Source organism: Physella acuta, unplaced genomic scaffold (genome assembly GCF_028476545.2).
Source record: "Physella acuta isolate Inbredline_101_S28 unplaced genomic scaffold, ASM2847654v3 ptg000220l, whole genome shotgun sequence".
In the NCBI taxonomy this organism is placed as follows: domain Eukaryota; kingdom Metazoa; phylum Mollusca; class Gastropoda; family Physidae; genus Physella; species Physella acuta.
Genome location: NW_026731739.1, coordinates 40,631 through 60,170, shown reverse-complemented (window position 1 = coordinate 60,170; position 19,540 = coordinate 40,631). Strand labels below are relative to the sequence as shown.

The 19,540-nt window shown below is 35.0% G+C and overlaps 1 long non-coding RNA gene and 1 other non-coding gene across 2 annotated transcripts; both read right to left on the bottom strand.

Moving 5' to 3' along the window:
* Positions 1-9,897: 9,897 nt before the first annotated feature.
* On the bottom strand, positions 9,898-12,894 carry LOC131937724 (uncharacterized). The gene is made up of 3 exons (XR_009386248.1): positions 12,648-12,894; positions 10,870-10,931; positions 9,898-10,421 (listed from the first exon to the last, which is right to left on the bottom strand). It is a non-coding gene; the product is annotated as an uncharacterized LOC131937724 (long non-coding RNA).
* Positions 12,895-16,223: 3,329 nt separating this feature from the next.
* Trnak-cuu (transfer RNA lysine (anticodon CUU)) lies at positions 16,224-16,296 on the bottom strand. Its single transcript has one exon. It is a non-coding gene; the product is annotated as a tRNA-Lys (tRNA).
* Positions 16,297-19,540: the final 3,244 nt, after the last annotated feature.

Sequence of the window (19,540 nt, the reverse complement as noted above, 5' to 3'; positions counted from 1 at the left end):
TGCTAATGTCATATCATATTTAGTTTTTACGTCATTATTTTGGTGAACTTTAAATGTAGACATTTTAAACGGTGTGTCATTTGACACGACGTTGTTGTTTTTTTAAAACTTGAAGTTTATAATCTTAAGCAAATTTTTACTAAGGTGATCAAAAATTAAGATGACAATGTAAGATATAGAAAAACAAAATACATTGAGTGGTAAAAATAAAAAATTGTCATTAGACGATTTTTTATTTTTACCACTCAATGTATTTTGTTTTTCTATATCTTACATTGTCATCTTAATTTTTGATCACCTTAGTAAAAATTTGCTTAAGATTATAAACTTCAAGTTTTAAAAAAACAACAACGTCGTGTCAAATGACACACCGTTTAAAATGTCTACATTTAAAGTTCACCAAAATAATGACGTAAAAACTAAATATGATATGACATTAGCATACATATCATTCAATCTAATCACTCTAAAGTACAAATCAATAATTTTTATTGATTAAGGGGCTGGGTGAGTTATTTTTATTCGGGTGCGCAGGGAAGGTTTGGAGTTGGTTGGGACAGATTTTATACACGAGTCGGTGACGTTTTCACCGAGCCAGGGTTCGAGGCTAGTCCATGTATGTTTTAGAATTGTTAGGGGTCCAGTCTATAGTAGGGTCGGGGGAGTTTTGTTAACACAGAGTGATGTTGATACATGCATGTTTTAGAATTGATGGTAACCGAGTTCATACTAGTGTCGGTGAAGGTTGGGTTTTGAACTCGGACCATGCATGTTTAGGAGTTGGATGTGGTAGAGTTTACACTAGGGACGGATGTGTTTTGGTTACACCGAGGGTGGTTTCAAAGTTCGTACATGCATCCTTGGAATTGTTAGGGGCCGTGTTCATACTAGTGTCGGTGAAGTTTGGTTTTGAACTCGGAACATGCATGTTTTGGAATCGGTAGGCGTAGAGTCCATACTAAGGTCGGTGAAGTTTTCACCGAGGCAGGTTACAAAGTTGGTACAGGGATGTTTAGGAATTGTTGGCAGTCGAGTTCATACTAGGGTCGGGGAATTTTGTTAGCACTGAGGCAGGTTGGAAAGTTGGTACATGCATGTTTGGGAATTGTTGGTAGCCGAGTTCATACTAGTGTCGGTGAAGGTTGGTTTTGAACTCGGAACATGCATGTTTTGGAATTGTTGGTAGCCGAGTTCATACTAGTGTCGGTGAAGGTTGGTTTTGAACTCGGAACATGCATGTTTTGGAATCGGTAGGCGTAGAGTCCATACTAGGGTCGGTGAAGTTTTCACCGAGGGTGGTTTCAAAGTTAGTACAGGCATGTTTTGGAAGTGTTAGTGGCCGAGTCTAGAGTGGGATGGTTTTTGTTTTCACCGAGGCAGGTTTCAAACGGGGACCATCTCTGTTTCGGAGTTGGTCGGGGTAGAGTTTACACTAGAGTGGGACGGTCTTTGTTTTCAACAAAATTGGTACATTGATGTTTGGTACAGGACTGTTTTGGAATTGGTGAGGCAAAGTTAAACTAGGGTCAGGGGAGTTTTCAACGAGGCTGGTTTCGAAATTCGGTGAAGTATGTTTCGGAGTTGGATGGGAACGTTGTCACTTGTGACAGTAAACGAAGGGGGATAAATGTTTGTCTGTTACTTTGTCTGTACAAGTAATAGTGTGGGTAGAGGTACGGTCTGTTTATCAAGCGGGTGTTTAGGGACGGGGGTGAGGGCGGCGGACAAAGTTGTCGATGTAGGTAGGGTGCAAGAGATATTCAACGAGGAGTGGCGTCTACAAGTTACATAGCCCAGTCTGTTGGAGTAGTGTCTAGGGGTTGTGATATTAGTTGAATAAATATTTGTCTTTAGGATTGTCATACAGCCTTTGTCTCTTAAATGGAATAGAATGGGTAGTGTTATGGTCTGTGTATCTAGCGGTTGGTATTGAGGTTAGTGTGATGACGCAAGGTTGGATGGGAGAAGGGGAAAAGGGTTGTGGACAAAGGGAAGGGGAAGGGCGAATAGTGATAAAAATAACTCACCCAGCCCCTTAATCAATAAAAATTATTGATTTGTACTTTAGAGTGATTAGATTGAATGATATGTATGCTAATGTCATATCATATTTAGTTTTTACGTCATTATTTTGGTGAACTTTAAATGTAGACATTTTAAACGGTGTGTCATTTGACACGACGTTGTTGTTTTTTTAAAACTTGAAGTTTATAATCTTAAGCAAATTTTTACTAAGGTGATCAAAAATTAAGATGACAATGTAAGATATAGAAAAACAAAATACATTGAGTGGTAAAAATAAAAAATTGTCATTAGACGTAATGAATTATGTATAAGTAAACTTTCTTAAAAATTAAAGACGTTCAAGTCAAAAAGAAGTTTGATGAAAACTGTAATACTAAAGCGAACATGGGAAGGTAATCTGCTGCAAGACTAAGATATATATTCGTCTTCCTTCTAGGTTCATTGCCTTTTTTGATTGAGGTTAAACATCGCCATGTTTTCAAATATCGCGATGCAAGTCACGATCTCTCCCCTCTTACCTAGTAATCGCTTCCTCTACCTATTGTTTACAAGACTCTTACAAAGAAAAAATATCCCACCCCTCTACTTGAGACATAAAATACAAAAGTGTATTGTGCCTTGTCGTCACAGGAAACAAAAACGGTGGCGTCTAATGTTGTTAACCCTTGTCTTCCTAAATTATTTTTTAACTTGTTAAAGAAATTGAATGTTTAGTTAAGGATTCTGACGCGAGTTTTTTCACAAGGGACGCTACTCGTGGCTGTAAACAAGGCTGTTCTAATTTTAGAACAGTTGTCTTTCCTCTCGTTTCTCTATTAGGGAAGACATGTGGGGAAGACACGGGACACGTCTTTTAAAATGTAAACAAACGTGCACGAGGTGCACTTAAAATAAACCCCGCTGCGAAAATGACAACGGTATGGCGACACTTTTTGGAAAACACGCTTTCATGTAAATAAAATAAGGATCGCTTTTGTTGTCACCATGATAATGAATACCTATAAGTTCTCTCCGCCTTTATCGACCTAGTATGAATTTCGCGCGCGCGCGCGTATGTGTGTGTGTGTGTGTGTGTACATGTATCTCAATTTCAAACAAATAATAAATTAAAATAATTAAAATTTAAAAAATTAAACTAATTAAAAAATCAACCACCTTACCACCACCACCACCACCACCACCACCACCACCACCTTACCACCACCTTACCACCACCCGCTTGGTAACATCTGTCGCCACACTTAACGGTAGCTTTGCGGTTAACTACTTAGCTCTTTCGATTAAACGCGCGGTGCAAATTTAAAAGTTATATTACAACCCTTTTCGGCGTTAGCGAATCGTCAATATATTAATGATCGTATTATATTACGTTTAACACTTCAAATTATTGGAACTAATTATAAAAGATTATTTCAAGATGTCTAATGAAGATTGGATACTTGTGGCCAGAGGTAACAATAAAGTGACGGAAATACGAACGATGAATCACACCGGATTTAAATTGGCGATTGTCAGCCAATTCATGAACAAAAACACTTTAAATCTTAGAGAGCTTATAGATGGGACCGATCTTAATTTTCCTACAAATTCTGGTGTTAGTATGAGTCGCGTCTGCTTTGAGCGCCTATTAAGTTTACAGGATGAAATTTTAAAAGCCTTTGATGAATTGGAAAAACGTTAATAAACAAATAAAATATAAGAAGACTTTTGTTCTAATTTTAGTGTGTGTGTGTGTGTGTGTGTGTGTTTGTGTGTGTGTATATACGTGTAGCATACGCGTACTAGAAAACCAACAAGGTAATGTCCGGTTGATCGGCCTAATTACACCACCAGCTGTCGCACAACAGCTGTTGCATAATGACCTATGTACTTCGCGGAGCTAACAACGCGATCGGTAAAATCGATTAACGTGGTAACAGATGTTCCCACACTTAACGCTGGCTTCGCGTTAATTACCATACCTCCCGGTGGGATCGCTTCGCGAACCCACATAAATCAATGACGGGTGTCAAAAAATTTAATTAGGTGGGCTATCAAGTTGATGATGGTCCAGTGGGTGTGACCAAAATTAACTCGGACAGTGTACGGTCCCTCACAAAAAGAAAAACTTTGCTGGTGAATCGATACGTGCCGGGTGCCATTAGCGAGTAACAGGTGTTGTTAATGTATGTTATTCACAAAGTACACGCTAACGCACCCCTACCCTCAAACCCCATCATTACTCCCCCTCTCATCCACCAACACTCCTATCCGTTTACTATTAAACATACATACAAGTAAATAAACAAACCAACAAATTAAACAACAAAGAAAAGAAATATATCAAATAAATAAATAAACAAAAGTAATTAAAATCAAATTACGTAACTAGTTAATAATAATTTAACTAATTATAAAATAAAATAAAATTAAAAATAAACAAAATAAAAATAATTAAAAAAAGTAAACAAATAATCAAATTAAATTAATAATTTTAAAAAATTTAAAAATTTGAAAAAAATTTAAAAATTAAAATTACGTAACTCGTTAATAAAAATTACACAATATAAACAAAGTAATTAAATTAAACAACAAGTAAACAAACAAATTAAACAATCAAAGTAATTAAATTACGTAACTCGATAATAAAAATTCAAACTAATTATAAAATAAAATTAAAATTATAAAATTACGTAACTAGGTCAAAAATTAATTAAAAATTTAAAAACTCATTAAAACTAATTAAAAAATACATTAAAATTACGTAACTAGGTCAATGATTACGTCATAATGTTACTAATTACGTCACAAGGTCACCGGTGGTGACCTACTGACCTACTCCCCCACCTGCTCACCCACCCTAGGGTGGGTGAGTATTTTACTATATCTCATTGTCCCAGGCTGCTCACCCACCCTCACCCACCTTCACCCAGGTGGGTGAGTATTTTCCTATATCTCGTTGTCCCAGGCTGCGCCACCTGCTCACCCACCCTCACCCAGATGGGTGAGTATTTTGCTATATGTCGGTGTACCTCCACCTCCCCCAGGGAGTATTTTACTATATCTCATTGTCCCAGGCTGCGGCAGGCTGCGCCTGGTGGTGGGAGTATTTTACTATATGTCATTGTCCCAGGCTGGGGGAGTATTTTACTATATATCCTTTGCTCCTGCTCCTGCTCCACCTCCTGCTCCTGCTCACCCATTCGCTCCAAAAGGGACCTAATATACTACTGACAATCTATATAAAGTCTTAACAAAATAAATCTTGCTGCCCTAAACATTTAGAGTTTAGACCAGAGGTCTCCAAACAAGTCCTCTCATCCGGCCCACTTAGATCTTTTTGTCCAAGAAAAATCATTTGTTGGTGATGGCTGATGAACTTTTCCCAGAAAAATCAAAGACATGCCTGGAAGAAACTGGCCCCCGAACTGAAATTTGATAGTTAATGCGGCCCTCGGACTGAAATGTTTGGAGACCCCTGCTTTAGACCTTACATATAAAGTCGTAACCAAATAAATCTTGCTTGCCCTTACGTTTAGACAATCTATATAAAGTCTTAACCAAATAAATATTGCTGCCCTAAACTTATAGACAATATACATAAAGTCTTAACCAAATAAATCTTGCTTGCCCTAAACGTTAAGACAATCTATATTAAGTCTTAACCAAATAAATATTGCTGCCCTAAACTTATAGACAATATACATAAAGTCTTAACCAAATAAATCTTGCTTGCCCTAAACGTTTAGACCTTACATATAAAGTCTTAACAAAATAAATCTTGCTGCCCTAAACGTTTAGACCTTACATATAAAGTCTTAACCAAATAAATCTTGCTGCCCTAAACGTTTAGACAACCTATACAAAGTCTTAACCAAATAAATCTTGTTTGCCCTAAACGTTTAGACCTTACATATAAAGTCTTAACCAAATAAATCTTACTGCCCTAAACTTCCCTAAGCCGTGAGTCCGGTCTGTGGCATATGGCGCGTGCAGCAGGACGCTGACCATCTGGATCGCGTGCAGCGCACGTGCCGGGGACCCGGAGCCCGTTAAGGAAGACTCGATTACTAGGGGCCACCCCCTCTAAAGGCCGGGCCCTGTAATTTCATCATCTTCCACCCCCACGCTGACATTTCTCGCCCCCGCACGTGACGTCCTTTTCTAACTTTGATTGACAACACGAGGAAGAGAGGGAAAAAACAACCGTCTTAAATCGATGCGACACACACACACGCATATACATACACGCACACAGATACCCCCCTCCACACACACACACGATCGCATACACGCTCACACTGCTATTAAACTGACGACGGCAAGACATAATTTAACAACTTTTTTAGCGGGCGGGCTGATGATGTACTCCCTCACTGACTCACCAAGACGACAGCACTGAAATTATTTATCGTCACGTGATGAAACATTTGTCAGCTGCATGATGGGAGGGTTCTACAACCCCTCCCCCCCCCCCCCCCCCACCCAATCTGATTAGCCATCTCTAGATTATTCGGATTAGACGTGTTACGAATCATTCACAAGACTGTTAATTCAGAACTGTCAACATAAATACGTTAGAAAATAAATCTTGTTCCCAAATATTTTTTAAAATATAAAATCTTATTCACATAAAGATATTATGTTTACTTGTATATGTGGTCGATCTTATAGGTGTGAATACTTTAACGTTTTTATATAATGAATGAAAAATTAAAATTGGTAATAATTATTTTGACTACATTGTAATTTGTTTTTTAATATATTTCCAACATTTTAAAAATATTCTCACAAAAGATTAATTTAAATGTAGAATTTCGCTAAAAATTACTTCAAAGTAGTTTTGAAAAGTTACCTTTCTAAACAGTAACTTAAAAATGGGGTTATTATAGTATAGCTTAGCGTGTGCGGGTGAGAAGGAGGGGGGGGGGGGTGAACTAACTTCCGGGATGGACGGTTTACTCGTGCGACGGAGCGTAAACTCAGCAGTTTCCAGTACCTGTCATACTTGACGTCTGCTCGTGTACCCTAGCAGGCCTCGGTGAGATCTCGCCTTTCAGCACGTCAATTATTTTCTACACGCGTCAAGCAGGCAACACACGGGCAAATATATCAAAAACTTGGAAACTCAGACAATTATCTATTAGATCTTCTGTGGGCAACACTAAGGAGGCATATGATAATAATAGAAAATAAAATTGAACCCCATAAAAACATACTGCTACCAAAGGTAGAGGCTGATTCAGTCAAGTTTCACAAAGTTAATTATGTTTCTGCCTGATGGATAGTGTTATACAAATAACCCCTTTGTAATTAAACAATACACCATTAAATGTGTAGTTGTGAAAGTACAAACGACGTCTAATTATACCATCAACTATGATTTGAATTATTTAATTTAGAAACCGATTGCTGATGAGAAGTTAGGATAAATGTACCACTTAGTTATAAATAAAGTTTGTCACCATTTCCTCCTTATTGTATCACCATTTTCCCCATATTACAACAGCCATAGACTTAACTTATTATATCACCATTTCCTCCAAATTGTATTGCTACTACTTCCTCCATTAAAAAAAAACACTCACCAGCAGTAGACTTATCCATATCGTATCACCATTTCCCCCATATCGTATCACCATTTCCCCCATTTTGTATCACCATTTCCCCTCTATTGTATCACCATTTCCCCCATTTTGTATCACCATTTCCCCTCTATTGTATCACCATTTCCCCCATATTGCTTTCACCAGCAATAGACTTGCCCACGCATGAATAAAACCGACATTCGTAAAACAAATTTACCGTCATTTCCAGGGAAGTAACTCTACAAAAGGTCGACATTTTGAGTGCCGTTGTCTGCCCGTTGCCTAATTAGTAAAGCCGATGGTGGGACGTAATGATGGAGGCGGTATCAAATATTCAAAGCTGGGACCAGCTCCAGCTAACCAACGGCTCTGTAGAGGCTGGCAGGGTCGGGGAAAGGTCGCAGAGCTTCTGAGACTGGAGCTGTGTTCCTCGCAGAGTTATGCCCCGTGTTTTGTCGTGTATTCCCTGGTTGTCGCCCTTTATGGTGGCTGTAGGGGTGTCAGGTGTTTACGATCTACATTAGGGGGAGGCTGCTCTGTTTTTTTTTCCTGGTGTCTTTCTTTCCATTTCATCTATTGGGCTTGTAAGTTGTTAAAGTAGCTTACCAAGTTCTCGCTCCGGTAGTTGCCAGCTGGCGTTTTTTTGTTTTTTCAAACCAAATGTGAATATTTTTTATTTATTTTTTTTTAAGTTATGAAATCTACTTTCGTTTTTGGAATAAAAAAAAACTCCGACAATAAGTTGTTTTAAGTAAATTAAGTTTAAAATAACACACACACAAATATATTATATTTTATATAGATCTAGATAGATCTAGAATACAACCTGTATAATAATAATACATCTATAATCTATATGAAAATATGATATTTATAGGCCTAAAAGATTTCAATCGTAAATCTGAAATCAAGCCTAATTTAATTAATAAATATATATAGCCTAGATCTAGAGTCTAGATTTCTAGATCTAGAATTCTATATCTAGATCTATGACTTTAAAAAAACCCTCTTGAAAATTCCGACTTAGACAGTAACATACGACATACAGGATTTATTTTTAATTTATAGACTCAAGAGTAGTCTAGAGATCTAGATTCTAGATCTAGTTTCTTTTATTTTACAGTGTAGTTGAGTGGAATTAATTACTAAATTACTAAATAGGCTATTTACTTTAAGACAGGTAGACTAGAATATGTTCAATATCAATTTATATATAGAATCTAGATTATTCTAGATCTAGCGAAGTTTAGTGTAGTCTTGTTGTAGAACTTAAGAACTAAATCTAGAGTGTAGGCAACTGTAGTAATTTAGATCTAGAATCTAGTACTGTGTGACGTCATTTTAGGGGGTGGGGGTCAGGCTTTTTGTGACGATGTGTAGGGGGAGGGGGGGGGGAGGTAAAAATCGTCAAAAAAATGCGTGACGTCATTTATAGATGACCCCATGGAGAAGATCCACACAGAAACAGTTTAAGGAAATGGGCCTAACATTCAAACAGGTAGAGGTACCAATATGATTTTAGAGATTATGTAGATATACATATATATATATATATATATAGGGGGAGGGGTAGAGAGAGAGAGGGTTCATCTGTAAATTGCATCACACATTTTATGATGATTTTTACCTCCCCCTCATAAAGGAGGGCAGTAAAAAGAAGAATGTATGATAGCTGGGTAATCCTAATTTATATAATCAGATTATTGTGGTAAATAAAAGTCAACATATCTAGCCTAACAAAATGCCATGAATTTAAAATATATATTATGACTTAGAGAAAGTTTGGTGAAATGGAAATATCTGTAAATTTGATTTATTGATGATGTGTAACTTGTTTATATTATTCCTTTGGAGCTGATACTGATATTAATAAAAAGTTAATGAAATTATAGAGTTTTATCCAATTGATGTTTCTAAAGCCTTGCATGAACTTAATTTAAATATATTTAGCTGCCCAGGCAAAGAACCCGATACATTTTCCAGAATTGGCTTGTCGTTTGACCGATGGTAACAAAGAGAATCACCCAGGATCTTCGCTGATAAGAAAATCTGAAGACATACCTTATTCTTCTATATCTAAATGTGATTTGTCTAATGAAAATATTTATTCAGTGACAATTGCTAAAGATATTTTACCATTATTTCAAACATCATCTTCTGAAATGTTGTTTTCTATCTCTAAACCTTCCACAATTTCTTCAAGTTTCAAGAGATATTTTAACATCATTGCCTACTTCCCACAGTTCTTATGTTCAAAATTTGCAATTTTCTGAGAAACAAAGTAATAATAAATGTGTACCCAGTGTTTTAGTTTCAGCTCCATTAAAATTTAATAAACCAATCAATTTCAAAATTAAATGTTTCTTATCCCATATGAAAGTAGTCTGTTTTATTTAAGAAAAATCACCTTTAAAAAAATTTAATGTTTGAATGTCAATAAATTGTTGACATGGACTGGTTTGCGGGTAAGCTTTTATACTTAGTGTACAATAAAGATTCAGTTTTGATGTCAATATAGTTGCTTCTGAAAGAATTAAACTATAAACAATAGCATTTATATTAATATCTCAATGGCAGTTCAGTATACTTTCATCATTGTTTTCAAATAACAAAACAGAACTACAGTTTTAAAATTGAAAAAAAAAAATGAAAATAATTTCATAAATGGATGGTTTTTTAATTACTTAAAACAGAAGATGCATCAATACAGCATTACAATGTATATGATTAATATTTCTTTTCATGGACAATCATCATTTAAATTCTTCATTAAAAGTTAAATTCAGCTTCCTTGTGTCTAAAAATCCACATCCATGCTGTTCCATTTACCTAGAAATTAAATAAATAATATTTTTAACAACTTTCTGTAATATGAAAAAATTAATCATTGATTAAAACAGACAGCCAATATAGCAGTTGAATTAAAATTCACCTGTTTCTGTGACATTTGCATGTAAAATTAGAGTGTTCAGAGGTATATAGGTATATCCCCAGCCACCTTTAATTTCCCTATCTTGAGCCAGGTACTCATGAGAGCTGGTACTCATGAGACTTAGGACATCATACCAGGACTAAAACCAGGGATCTGAACTCTTATCTTTTAGGATAGAAATGTGAAAGCTACTGTCTGACAGTCCCACTATCAAGCCATACATATTAATACTTACAGTATATAATCTTAGTAGCAACATATTCTTTAAGAATTAGAACACTGAATCGATTTCGAACTTGGGCTTAAGCTGAAAAATGGCTTATTATAAAAAAAAATTCAGCTCACCTTTAGTTCAAGATCAGCACCAATAGCCACAGTAAAGTGTGAGAAAATTGCTTGCCAAGTACCTAGGGAATTTAAATATAATAAATTATTAAGTTTATCCATATATTATATTAAAATAATTATTTAACTAATATGAGATATTAATATATATATATATATATATATATATATATATATATATATAGGCCTATATATATATATATATATATATATATATATATATATATATATATATATATATATATATATATATATATATATATATATATATATATATATTTATAAAAGGTTTAATTTATATATATATATATATATATTTATAAAAGGTTTAATTTATTGTAAAGGTTCAGTTTTCTATCTACTTAGCTTGTCTTAAAAACTTAATATATCTGGTTTACAGTTAACCATATCTTAACTATTACAAAACTATTAGTTTCATTTTCATTACTTGTAACTAAAAATTGTAGTCAATAGATCTAAAACTTAATTCTATTAACAGCTAACTGTAACCATACTGACTCTGACCAATTTATTAATTTTTGTACCCTGTAATTCATTAATAATTAGGCTTATACTAAAAGGCCGAAAGTTATCAATTGTAGATTTTATAGTCCCTGGTCTAGACTAACAAGACTAGCCTACAAGTCTAATAGTACTAATACACATGATCTAGTTTATAAGTTTACTACTAGGCAACTTGCTAGAAGACTAGTACTTAACCAAACTTTAACTTGCTAAAAATAAAAGGGCCTAATACAATAATAGATGGCCTAGTAATACTTTTTTTTTTACTGTGCTACTTACACTGCTTTTGGTACTATTACTATGACTAACTAACTACTAACTAAACTCTATTGTAGCTTGATGGAGATCTATCATCTTGCTCTTCTAGTAGTCTACACTACTTACTACTTAGAAAAGTAGTAGCACTACTGTAACAATTTCAAACTAAATTTAATCTATATATTACTAGATCTACTCATTGCAACACTGTAGTCAGTAGTCTGATAAGTCTGTAAGCCCTAAATGTATCTAGACCTAGATTCTAGTCTAATTTAGTTTCAGTCTAGTTATTAGTACCTACACTCTACAATAGTCTACAGTACTCTACACTACACTCTACTACTACTCTAATCACTCTACTGGCTACTGATCTAGATCTAGTAAATAGCTAGAGTAGATCTAGTCTAGATTCTAGATATAAAAAAATTAATTTAAAATTAAAAACAGGTTAGCCTTACTAGGCATTACTAGCTCTTACTAAACTTAACTGGTAGGTTTTACCTAAACTTATTTTTCTAATCTAGATCTAGAATCAATCTAGAGTTCAGTAATCTAGCTAGATCTAGATTATTCTAGATCTAGGTCTATTAACATTAACATTGTTGTCTAAGTTCTAGATATCTAGATCTAATATCTAGATCTAGAATCTAGATTCGATTAATAAGTAAGTCGTAGGCTGAGTGAGACTGGAAGTCATCCTCATTTTCCTGTTGTTATAGTTTTTACCGTCATCCTTTTCTTAATATTTTTAATATTTTATCTAGATCACTAAAATACTAGATCTAGAATCTAGATCTAATATATTCTAATTCATGAACTTATACTCTTAGAACTAGATTAAAGCAATGTAGATCTTAGTAGGTAGATTCTAGAATCTAGATCTAGGTCTAGGTCTGGGAATCTTAAGTCTCGTAGCAAAGACTGAGTAGAGTCAGAGTAATGTCCCCTAGCCTTGGACAAACTATCAACAAAAGAAATAAAATCAATATACTTACCGCCACAAAACTTTTATATTCAAAAATGCATACACATGTGTTTGTTCCCATCCATATGAACAAAACAGCGTTGAAAGTTTTTACAGTTGTTGCATTTCTGGAACGTTTGATGATTTTGAAATCTTGAAGCGGGACCTACTAACAAATAGCCGCCATGTTTTTTTGTTATCAATGGGAAACCCCGTTCACAACAATTGATTTAGTTCGAAAACTTTTATCTCTCCCTGGCTAACCAGACACGAATTAACGCGAGAAAGAACGATAAACTTACAAGTTCTATATGCTGTCTTTCTTTTCATTTTATCTATATGCTGTCTTTCTTTCCATTTCATCTATATGCTGTCTTTCTTTTCATTTTATCTATATGCTGTCTTTCTTTCCATTTCATCTATATGATGTCTTTCTTTCCATTTCATCTATATGGTGTTTTTATTTTTTTTTTCCATTTCATCTTTATGCTGTCTTTCTTTCCATTTCATCTATATGATGACTTTCTTTCCATTTTATCTATATGCTGTCTTTCTTTCCATTTTATCTATATAGTGTCTTTCTTTCCATTTTATCTATATAGTGTCTTTCTTTCCATTTCATCTATATAGTGTCTTTCTTTCCATTTCATCTATATAGTGTCTTTCTTTCCATTTCATCTATATAGTGTCTTTCTTTCCATTTCATCTATATGCTGTCTTTCTTTCCATTTCATCTATATAGTGTCTTTCTTTCCATCTCATCTATATAGTGTCTTTCTTTCCATTTCATCTGTATAGTGTCTTTCTTTCCATTTCATCTATACGCTGTCTTTCTTTCCATTTCATCTATATAGTGTCTTTCTTTCCATTTCATCTATATGCTGTCTTTACATTTCATCTACATGGTGTCTTTCTTTCTATGTTATCTATATGCTGTCTTTCTTTCCATTTTATCTATATGGTGTCTTTCTTTCCATTTCATCTATATTCTGTGTTTCCATTTCATCTATATAGTGTCTTTCTTTCCATTTTATCTATATGCTGTCTTTCTTTCCATTTTATCTATATGATGTCTTTCTAACCATTTTATCTATATGATGTCTTTCTTTCCATTTTATCTTAATGCTGTCTTTCTTTCCAGTTTATCTAAATGGTGTCTTACTCTTCACCTCGTCTATATCTCCTCCTTTTTATCTAATGTCTATATCTCCAACTTTTATACCTGATGCCTCTCTCTCTCTCCATCTTTTGTATGTAATATCTTCCGCTCATTTCTTAATTGTCTCGCTCCTTACATTTCTCTATTTCTCTATTTCTCTATGTCTCTATATCTCTGTCTAGTTGTTAAGTTGTGCTGAAGTTCTGAGAAAACACGACTTTGGTAGGCTGCTTGTCCGTTGTCGAAAACCATACGGACATTGTTTAGCGTTATAAATCCTCTTGTGTATTACTTTTGACTGCGTCGATATACTGGAATATTTCAAGCATATGGTAACAATAATAGAAAATAACCCTCGTCTTTTTCCTTTTTTTATGTTTCGTGTTTACTTTCTCGCATATACGAAGTATAGAGAAAGTCTTGTAATCGTGCAAAAAAAAATCGAGATTTTTTTTGTTTAGGAAATAAATATTTATTGTTGCTATTTTGACTTATTTCCTCTCTGCAATCCACCCTCCTACCTCTTCCCTCCTACCTCCTCCCCATCCTCAAATCCCACAGGTGACTGTGCTAGCCAGCCATTTTACATTTAAAACACCAGACATGCATGAACAGCAACTCTGCTGATAGTGCGAGAGTTAACGCCCCTGGGTTAAGAGTTACGCCGCTTTACGTGAAGAAGAAAGTAATGAGAATATCATTCACGGGAAAAAAATTTTTTATATCCTTATCCCCCAGCATTTCCGCTTCTTGTTAGAGACTTAGTTGAGGGGTTCAGGGGGTGCGCGGTAAAGCGATATGATACAGTGAAGGCCCTAAGGGGAGCTCTTCCAATTAATAAAAGGGCCAATAAGTGCGACCGTTTTCCCGAAAGGGAGAGAAACACTTTTCAGATCGGGGCGGACTAGACAAATCGGCGTCGATTCTCGTTCCTGCAAGTTGTTCTGTGGGGGCTTTATTTTTAAAACGTTTTTCTTAACTCAGCTTCGCGTTTGTTTGTTTGTTTGGTTGTTTGGATGTTTGTTGTTAAAATTGACATCGAAAATTAGCCCACTTCTGATTGCTCTAGAGACCTGAAATTTGGCATGCATGCTACTTTCGCCTAACAATTTCAGATGCAATCATAAAAACTAGCAATTAGTGACCGTAATTAGCTTAATCTAATTACGCCCCAAGGACCATAAAATTGAGGACATGATTTCTAAAGATACCGACAAGACTGGAGGCCTATTGACACAGTTACTTCGGCCCCAATCGATGTGAGCGCGCTGGCCGTGATCGTATAGTGGTTAGTACTTCGCGTTGTGGCCGCGACAACCCAGGTTCGAATCCTGGTCGCTCAAGATTTTTAGTCCGTGTATTTATAAACACTTTTTTAAAAACCACGTTTTTCATGTGTAGCAACGGACTAAAAAGGAGAACGGACACGGTAACACATTGTTAACGGTGACACGGTTGGTACGCTGGGCATGCTAAAATACACATAAACACGTTTTTCCTTAACTCAGCTTTGCGTTTATTTGTTTGTTTATGGGAGATTTGATCACGTGATTCGTGAGTAGATCTCCACGCCAGCAACGTAAATTACACCCTTTCTCTGTTTAAAGCGTATCGGTCGCTGAAGATTTTTTTTAGTCCGTGTATTTAAAAACACTTAGTCAAGTCATACTTAATCAAGTCATTAGATAAAGTAGAAAATAAACTATATAAAAAACTTTTTAAAAACCACGTTTTTCATGTGTAGCAACGGACTAAAAAGGAGAAAATAAAATACTTAAAAAAAACTTTTTAAAAAACCACGTTTTTCTTGTGGACTAAAAAGTAGAAAATAACTATTTACATACATTTGATGACAAAAAACGTGGGTCGGGCAGATGGGTCGGGAAATTTGATGGTGAACGTACCCACGTTTTTTGTCATCAAATGTATGTAAATAGTTATTTTCTACTTTTTAGTCCACAAGAAAAACGTGGTTTTTTAAAAAGTTTTTTTAAAGTATTTTATTACTTTATGTCAGACGTTAGCAGTATAAAAACACATGTAGGCATACATTGATCCGTAACGCGTTAGAATTTCTAAATCTAGTTGTAAAGAGAAGCAATGTAAAAATAAAAAATACACGCATATATAAAATATGATTACATTTACTTTGACTGCTATTTAGCTTATTTAAAGCCAAAAGTGTATAATTAACAAGATAATAATTGTTACAGGATTAATTGTTTCCCAGAAATTTCTCACCTTTTAAAAGAAATAAATGTTTCACAACAAGCAACTGCTAGGCATAGTATCGCAGAAGTAATGAAACTAGGTTAGTAATATGAGTTTAAAAGATGTTCACCTAAAAATGTTTTCACATTAATACTTACATTCATTATAATAATAGTCGTATAACTGTTGATTATATTTTTTTTATTTTTCAAGTAGATTTTTATGTAAAAACAAAAGCGCCCAACGTGGGGCTCGAACCCACGACCCTGAGATTAAGAGTCTCATGCTCTACCGACTGAGCTAGCCGGGCTTGCAATGTACAAGAGATTGTTGAATAATTGTCTTAGATTTGCAACACACTTATTTGTTTCGTTGTTTGGAATAGTTATGATGGTTGGGGAGGGGGGAGTGGTTGTATATCTTTCCTACGCTTGATGTAACTAAACCTGTGATTAAATAATGCTCTAACCACCCAATTATACAATTTGCATAAAAGTCCTACACAACTATGACCTATTTATTTATTGATATTTTGTCCATGGATTTTCATAAAAGGGTACACAAAAAGTAATTCTCAAGCGCTGAAAAATTGGAGAAAAGAAAGTTGTAAAGTAAATAGTTGTATCCTCTCTCTTAGTGGTGTTTAGTAGTTTAAAGGTAGTTCTTAATTAGGCCTACATTTTTTTTCATGATACAAGTAATCTTTAGGTTCCATTGCTATACTTTAATTATAATACTTCCATCATAATACTTTCATTATAATACTTCCATTATTATACTACATTATTATTCTTCCATTATAATACTACCATTATAATGCTTCCATTATAATTTACGATTATTACTTGTGTGTTTGTCACACTATATTTACACAATGTCTACATTTTACCCGCTATATTTCAAAACTGTGTCCAGTCTGTGTTCTCATTGTCTAACACTATGTCCACTCTATGTCCACTCTATGTCCATTCTCTGTCCACTCTACGTCGACTCTGTATCCACTCTGTGTCCATTCTGTGTCCACGTTATGTCTACTAAATTATCCTATTGTTTTTCTGTTCGCCCATTATAGATGCCCGCTTTATTTTATATCTATTATATGTCTTCTTTGTATGTTTACACCATGCCCATTATATCTGTCCGTCATATTTTCCCCATATGCCCATCATATATTCCACTTTATATGCTTTCTCCATGTCCACTGTCGTGTATAAATCGATACAGTTGACCTTTCAACTTCCACTCAAAGCTATTATTTCTGACGACTCATACACAACACGGGACCTAATAGCTGTCTTAAGGTCTTACCCGTTGTTTGATAACCACCTCCCTTCCTCGGTCGGCACCATCAAATTACCACCGCTGTAATTCCCGGCCAACCCACCCCTTCATCGCCCCGCCCCTGATTCCATAGGACTTAAATCCACAGTATAAATCTCTTGGCGGGGACTTTTTTCTTGCGCGGTCTTAGCCTAATCCAGGGGCGGTAATGAGGCTGGCGTCATGTTTCGTGGGATGAGTGGAGACTGGGACATGTGTGGGTTGACGTCGGGGGGAGGGGGGGGAGGATAACGGTCAGGGAAGGCCAGAGGATTATGGGATGTGGATGTTGTGAGATAAGTTAGATTAATGAGAGTTCTTAATTGGTGTCAATTTTATCATTGTTAATGTGTTTTCTATAAAGAAGATGATTCAAAAATTCATATTGTTAGCGGAACCGGAAGAAATCCTTTGATTAAAAAAAAAAGCGAATTACTTTTACTTTTAATAAACATGTCCATGCTTAAAACCCGTAAATCGATGAGGTATTGGGAAAAGACACACTTTTCCTTCGTAAGCCGAGAAACATTTTTTGTCACCCTCACTGAACACTGATGCTATAGCTGTTATAAACATTTCAAACCTACAGTGTTTCTTCGCCTCAGTAATTAAGATCAGGGGTCAATGAAAATGTATTTATTGGAACTGTTAAGTCTATTTCTTGCGTGACCAATGTGAAGGAAACACACACAAACAGACTTACAAACTTCAGACTTTCATTTACGGTTGCCTGCGTCGTATATTGAATATCAGGTGGCCTGAAAAAAAAAAGACCATACCGATCTGTGGAGATAAACTGAGCTAACCCTTTGTTGTCAGTGAAGCAGAACCAGTCGGAATGTTGTGGACCCAACTTAAAGAAATCGCCCAGAACCGAGTACGATGGAGAGATGTGGTTGCTCCACAAGGGTTCGATATGAATGATGATGATGATGATGATGATGATGATGATGATGATGATGATAATGATGATGATGGTAACACAATGAATAGATTATAAACATCGCTCTCTGCACTTGAAGTACAAAAAAACGTGTTTACAAAATAACATGTTCCAATGTTCTACTTGTCCCAAAAGTCTTCATGCTCAGATTGATGAAGTACTTGTTCCAAAATAATGGTCTGACTCTTCCAATGTTCTACTGATTCCATTGATCAACTTGATTCAAAAGTACTTCTTTCAAGTCTCCTTGCTTCTCTTGTCTACTTGTTTATAGTGTCTTCTGCTCCAACAGTCTATATAACTTACATATACATATAACTGATATCCTGGGTAGGATATCAGTGTTATTTTAAAAACAAATCACAAAAAAATAGTCAACCGAAAACTTATTTTTTACTGCTTGTCTCAGATTCTTGACACCAAATACGTTTAGAAGTACCCAGTCTATAGAAATCCCATAGTTAATAATCTTTTGGTTGGTCTATTATCACCAACGTGAAAGTTTGAATACAAAATTTTAAATTATTTAACGACTGTTTCAACCAAGCATTTCTCACAACAATGCTTAAAGTGACAACATTAACTTTAAGTATAGAAGTTGAAATCAAGACAACCAACACGACTCATTTTAAAAGCTTTCTTTTGGTCCCTCACACTGAACCAGAAACCGGAGCCACCAGTAAATGTGTCGCTAATTTTGATTGGCTCCCTCGTTTGTTTGTTTGGGCCACCAGCCAATAAATAACCACGACACTGCATCTGCTTCAATTATTTATCTGGTAATATTTCTTGGTTGGAGCTACTATGTTTTGAAACTTATTTAATTTTTAATGCCACACGTGCACAGAAAGCAGAGTATAGATTTCAGTAGAAATGGAAAAGTAATAAGCGGGGATGGCACTTAAGATATTATGTACAGATAAATTCGTGAAATTATTATTTTCGATCTTTATTTTAGTTACTTCGTGAGAGTAAAAAAAATATTTTTTAAAAAAGAAGACATAACTCAGAAATATGATTTCATAGTCAAAACACCTTATAAAATGCTTTTAGCTTTAAATTTATCGCTGTCGATTTCTTCATTTGTTGTATCTAATGTTTCACAAAGTTGGCCAAGCAATAAACAATCGCACACGTTTTAACATTTTTTTCTTCGCGACGATTAGCTGAACACAATTTCCATCATACCTTTCTATGAATAAATAATTTTCAATTCTTCTAAAGATGATTTATAAATCTCTTGAAATTTATTCTTCGTAAATAAAAAGCAACCTGACTAATTAATCCCATT